Below are 5,995 nucleotides of genomic sequence, written 5' to 3'. Positions count from 1 at the left end.
AAAATGGGGAGTTATATCACCAGACACCAAGTAATCTTTTACATCATACTCTTTTCATTTTAAACTTTTTGAATTTGGATAACCCAAGTCAGGTGGAAGGATCCTTTAACTGAACAATGGAATGGCCCTGACCCTGTATTGATATGGGGAAGAGAGCATGTTTGTGTTTTTCCACAGGACGTGGGTGGAGCCAGGTGGCTGCCAGAAAGGTTGGTGAGGTTTGCCAGATGAGCACCAAAGAAAAAGTAGAAAAGAATGATGAGGTGACAAACGTGGCTGGTGATAATGTTCCCGCAAGTGATCTTGGCTGAATTATACTGGACTTATGTTCCTGATCCACAATATTGCACCCCGTGATATGGGAGGAAAAAGAGATAGTAGTGACTGTGAATGACTCTTGGTTAATTGCTCAGCCTGCTTTAAAATGCCAGATGATGCAAGTGGCGATGAATTTTTATTATTTTGGATTGAGAAGTGGGTTGCCTATTTGTTTTGTTAAAAATAATAAGTTCAGGTGTGTACAAGTAGATGACTGTGTGCTTGTGGGACAAAGTGGATATTGTACCAATGTCAAAGTGTTATTGCCAAGAGATAATAGAAAAAAAAATTTCTCCTCATTTCCACCCTGTAAGCAGTAGCAGATATTCTAAAAAGGTTGAGAGCCACCTTACCATTGTGGTCCTCTACCACTTCCATTGTGTATGGTTTAGTGGGACTTGGCATGCTTTTCCTCCTGTCTTTGTTTTCATCCGGTGGCAGTAGAGTTATTTATGAAATCCTGTGGCAAGTCAAGGCAGCTGTGCATGATATGAGATTGTGCTCCTTCCCCTAACAGAGGCCGGTAGTCAAAGACGGGTAAGATCTTCTGAGAGAAAGTCAACCTAAGACAGGGCGTAGCTGATGGAAGCTATGTGCCGATGACGGGTAAGGCTTTGCTCTAGCAGAAGACAACCTAAGACAGGCATGGTCCTTCTGTCCTGGATATAGCATAATCTGGTGTTATAAAAAATAAAGGGGGAGATGTTGGGAGCTATTAATCCATTATGTACATTGAGCTGTGGCAGGCTTGTTTTACTGAGCTTGTGTTTTGCATACCAGTACCCTAATTTGCCAAGTCAGGAGGAATGTTTATATGGTGGAGCTCACAAAACAAGTATTTGACCACTCCTTGACCTTCAGATACAGGTGGGAAAAACAGCCGTTGAAATTGAGTTCTTCTGTATAAAAAGGCGGAGCAAAAATAAACCAGGACTGCAGTCACTACTGACGGTCCTCCCAAGTATATCTTTTCTGTCTTTTCTTTCAATCCTCACTCCCCCTTTTCAGGTACTGTCCGTCTTGGCCGGCTAGCACCGGCATAGAGCTATTTGAGCTTTGTAAGATTTTTCTATCACACAGGACTATTCCTAGAGAAAGTGACGAATGCAAGACAGGAAAGACTCCTAGTAGCCTCAAAAGCCATCCTTAACAAGGACCTCCTGTCTCAGAAGCAGAGGGAGTCCTTTGGCACCACCTGGCGGCCAAGATTCAACATAGCAGAATGGAGAACAGAAGCCTTTAGAAACTGACATCTCAGTGCCCCACCCCTAGAAGATCCCAAATCACTCCAAGAGCTTTACAAAGCAACCCATCCTCTCAGGAAAAGAGGCAGACAAGAACTCAGTTTGAGTTGTGAGCAGCCAATTGGTAAAGCATGGATGGAGATGGCAGGCTCTGCTTGGGGGGGGGGGTTAAGGCCCCCACCTCTAAAAGAGCCCAATGGCACTGAGACCCCTCTACCTAACAAAGACCTTTGCCTGGTTGCCACTCAGGAGAAGTACATGCGATCTGCCATTGGTGGCTGTATTACCATGTGCAGAATTGCCTGCTTTCCAGCTTTCCTCTTGTGTAGGGCTATGCTTGTTTTGGGGGATGAGTAACCCAAGGAATGAGAAAATAGTCTGATGACAGGCATTGAAGACACTGCCTTAGCTAGCACAAGCCTGAAAAGCTCAAAACACGATTTTCTGTCCAAGCAGGAGAGAAGGCCCAAGGGACTCCCAACAAAATCCATCTCATAGGAGCTAGACAAGGTGGAGATAAAGGTCATGGGAAAACACGTGAACATGCACTAAGATCTGGAGCTCTTCCTAGGAAAGTCCTGATTCAAGTCCCCAGGACAACCCATCTGCCTCTAAGCTGAGCAGGCCTTAAGAGGAATCGCCTGGATCCCACCTACAAGTCAAATGACCTTGATGCCCTGAGCCAGATAGATACTCCTGCCTACACAGATGTTTCCCCCAAAGGTCACTGGACCAACAAGGGACATAAACTACCTACTTGGCACAGGAAATATCTTGTGTTCCAGGTTCAACATAACCTTTAGAAAGGGGGGCCCCTTTAGAAAGCTTTCAACCCAGAATAGCAGATCAAGGTGTGTACATCACACCATTTCCACACGCATGTCTTCAAGGGTTCCTCAGAAGCCAAAATTCACCTGGTGAGACCAGTACAATGGAGGATGTGCCGCCTGTAGTTCATTCCTTTCCTTGGCAACAAACAATGAGCTGAAGCCAACTGGCATTATGGACAGCAGCGCCCACAGCCTTCTGAGGTACAGTCAGGGTTGAGAGCATAAAACCCTCCAACAGAATGGCAGTGGGATTTTCAAAAGATGGCTTTGCTGTATTTTTAAACACTAAAGTATTCCCCAAACATACAAGGGCAGTCAAGCAGTAAGGTGACAATTATCAAATTCCCATGTGGCATGAGAAGTCTACATGAAGGCCACAGTGCTTACTCATGATACATGAAGTCAGTCTCATGCACTTTAAAGTCCCAGTGTTGTGGGGTCTGCTTTTGAACTCGTCACAAATGACCTTGAAGAAACTAAAAACCTGGTTGATCGAAAGTGGTATTTCTGCCCAACCACACACATCCTCCGAAGAAAGTCGCAGCCCAGCCTCCCTGCAGTGCTGAGGCAAGACTGTAGAATCCTGGGATAGGCCGGACACCAGTGGGTGAGGCACTGAAGTTACCCATAGGATTGCTCTGATAGTCCTTACCATGCGTTCTGGAAGAAAGGTCCGAACCCCTTTTCAGGCTCCCTAACAGATCCATCTGTACTGGGAGCCTCAACAAAGACTGACATCTATGGTCATAGGAACTGTGCTGGACAGCTTTGGTTGTCAACTTGACATACCTGGGTAGAGGAAACCAACTGAGGAATTCCCTCCATTGGATTGGCTTGTGGCCATTATCTGTGGGGCACTGAGTGATGTGGGAGGGTCAAGCAGGCTGAGCAGGGACCAGAAGAGCAAGACAGAGCAGCGTTCCTCCATGGTCTGCATGCCAGGTTCCTGCCTTGGCTGCCCTTGATGGTTTATTTGGCTTACAGCTCACAGTCCCTTTCCAAGTTGGTTGTGGTGTTTTTTAATCATAGTAATAGAAAGTAACTAGGACAAAGATATTTTCTACTTTGCATAAGCATGTCAGCTGTGACCTATGGAAGGTACTCGTTGAAGAGTCTCAGGCCTCAGGAGCAGTCCGTGCCCAGAGTGTAAGGGAACCATCCAAGTTTAGTTCCCTCAGGCACCTTCCTGAAGGTTAAACTCATGACAAAAGGCCCTGAACTGAGTACAGCCTACTTTATAGGACAAATGACTCCTTTGTAGTATCCTTGGATATTCCAGGTGCCTAAAGCACTGCCACTCAGCTGTTTTAGTAAGGTTGTGACACTCAGCATACCTGGAAACTAGACCACCACCAACACGCCTGCCCTCACCAAGCTAATCTGACAGCTACACTTAAGGTATGACTGACACTGACCGGATAAGAACCAGCAAAAGTCAGTCACTACCTATATGACTGCCAACAGCTGGGATTCAAACTGAGGGTGTTACTTTCATGACAGCACCCGCAGCCTTTCAGGAGCACTTCGTTAGTTGTGGCCTCTCCTCTCCAACTACACAAAGATGCCCCCGAGAACATTTTCTGGTTTGCATAGTTACAAGGCTGGCGAGAAGCAAATTCTTCCAGAGATCTAAAATTTCTAAGTTATGCATGGGATACTGACCAGGAAACAAGCACTGAACCGCCATAGCTTGAGGCAACAGGCTTTTCAGGCATAGCCCCATCTTCTAGGGCTTGGACTCCTTCCCCCACCAAGCACCTCTGCCTTGCAGTTTATGCAGAGCCTTCTGCCTTGGAAAAGACATTTCGTACCTTATTTCTTCTTCCAAGCACCATGAGCCAATTTGTCACATCTTTCACAGGAAAAGACAAACCAGATCTAGACCACAGGAGGAGTGCCAGAGTTGTAGACGCCCTGGGGCCAGCTTACACAAAGTGACATCTTGGAGCATTAATGAGATAATGAAATTTTCCTGCCTGGAATCCCTGCCTCTTAGGGCAGTGCTTCAGACCTGGCTAGACCTGTTACTCTGTGGGTGGAGCCAGCTCTAAAGACACTGCAGCCTTAGGAGCTGAGCTAGAGTACTACAGTGGGACCAGTGAGTGTCCTGCTCAGATCAGCAGTGAGTGTTCTATGCTGGCTTCCTTCACCCCAGTAGGACAAGGTGACACTGTTAGGACATTTAATGTGGAGCCCTTGCCTGAACATAACCACCAGGCAATGGGGTCTGAGAACAACCTGTGCAGATAGTATGAGATGGTGCGGCTCTGCATTGACCTCAACTCCCCTCGGCCCTGAGTGTGGGGCAGGACCTGGCCCTGCCTGCCACCACCATCATCTGAGACCAGAGCTCCAAGAGCAGCTCCATGCTGGAGGCCCTTGTCTGGAGTGGCCCTGTGCAGGGGCAGTAGCACTGTTAGATGCCCTCTAGTACGGAAGCTGAAGGGAGAGGCAAGCTCACTTACAAGGACATTAGGGTGGGGATATCAGATCCTTCACAGGTTAAAGGGAAAGCAATAAAGCCCAGAACTACATCACTGGCAAAGGGCTGGGGATCAGCAGTGAGCTCGTTAGCCTGGAGGTCAGCTCCCAACACGTTCCTAAGATGACCTGCCTGCCATCATCAGATACCAGATGGAAAGACTCAATACATCCAGAAGCAAAAGACAACCTGGTGGTCCCCCCTCCATGGATACTACCACCAGAGGGACTGAGTGACTCAGAAGGCAAGACCCTGGCAGGGGACAGGACTATAGGGATCTTGACCAAGCCTGGTCTGGTGTACATAGGTACATAAGACAGTCATTGATGTGCAGGACCTCATGTGCCACCTGAAGGCCTACACGATTGTTGAGTGCCAGGGCCAGCAGGTCATCCAGAAGCAGCTGAACCTGGCCGAGGTCCCACAGAGGGAGCAGGCCTGCAAGTAGCACATGCACTTCTGTGTTCTAGAGGACGGAAAGGCCACCGTGCCCTGCCTGGCAAAGACTGAATTCATCATGCACATCCGCACATCTCTGCCACTTTGGGACAATCAGATAAAGACGACTCAGGGTGCAAGTGAGGAGCTGCAGGCGTATGGCAAAGACATTCTAGAGGATACTGAAAGAACTGAGAAAATTAACACCTTCCACAAGGACCTGCGCCTGCTTTCATTGAAGCCCAGGAAACCTTGGCTGGGGGTCGGGGGGTACAGCTGCCTGTTCAGAATGCAAGATGAGTTTCTCAGATGGATAAGACTTTCACTGAGGAACATTGATAGCTCTGATGCAGTATACACACATCCATGTATCTGAACATCAGGATTGTGACTGAGCTACCAGCATTTGTGAACTTCAAAACACTGGAGGATCATAAGAAATCAAAGCCCTCAAAAAGCCAGGCCGTAGACATGCCTGAGTCACTGACATGGTCTGAATTGCCTTTACAAATGTTTCATTAAACAATTTTAATGAATTTAACCCCCACTGTGTGCTGCCAAATCCCGAACTGAAGAAATTCAATTAGAACAGGAAAAAAATTGATCTGACTTCACACTCCTGGTGGAGCAGATCTCATGTACTGTCAGGGCCAGGTTTAGGGAGACCTTGCAGCAGGTCAGAA

General features: G+C 47.4%; 1 pseudogene; it reads left to right on the top strand.

The window, feature by feature from the left end:
• Positions 1–4,612: 4,612 nt before the first annotated feature.
• Positions 4,613–5,688, top strand: LOC115071804 (annotated as a pseudogene).
• Positions 5,689–5,995: the final 307 nt, after the last annotated feature.

This window comes from Nannospalax galili, unplaced genomic scaffold, assembly GCF_000622305.1.
Source record: "Nannospalax galili isolate Female #2095 unplaced genomic scaffold, S.galili_v1.0 scaffold200, whole genome shotgun sequence".
NCBI classification, from domain to species: Eukaryota; Metazoa; Chordata; class Mammalia; order Rodentia; family Spalacidae; genus Nannospalax; species Nannospalax galili.
Note: the sequence above shows the minus strand (reverse complement) of the source record. Positions and strands in the feature narration are given on the sequence as shown.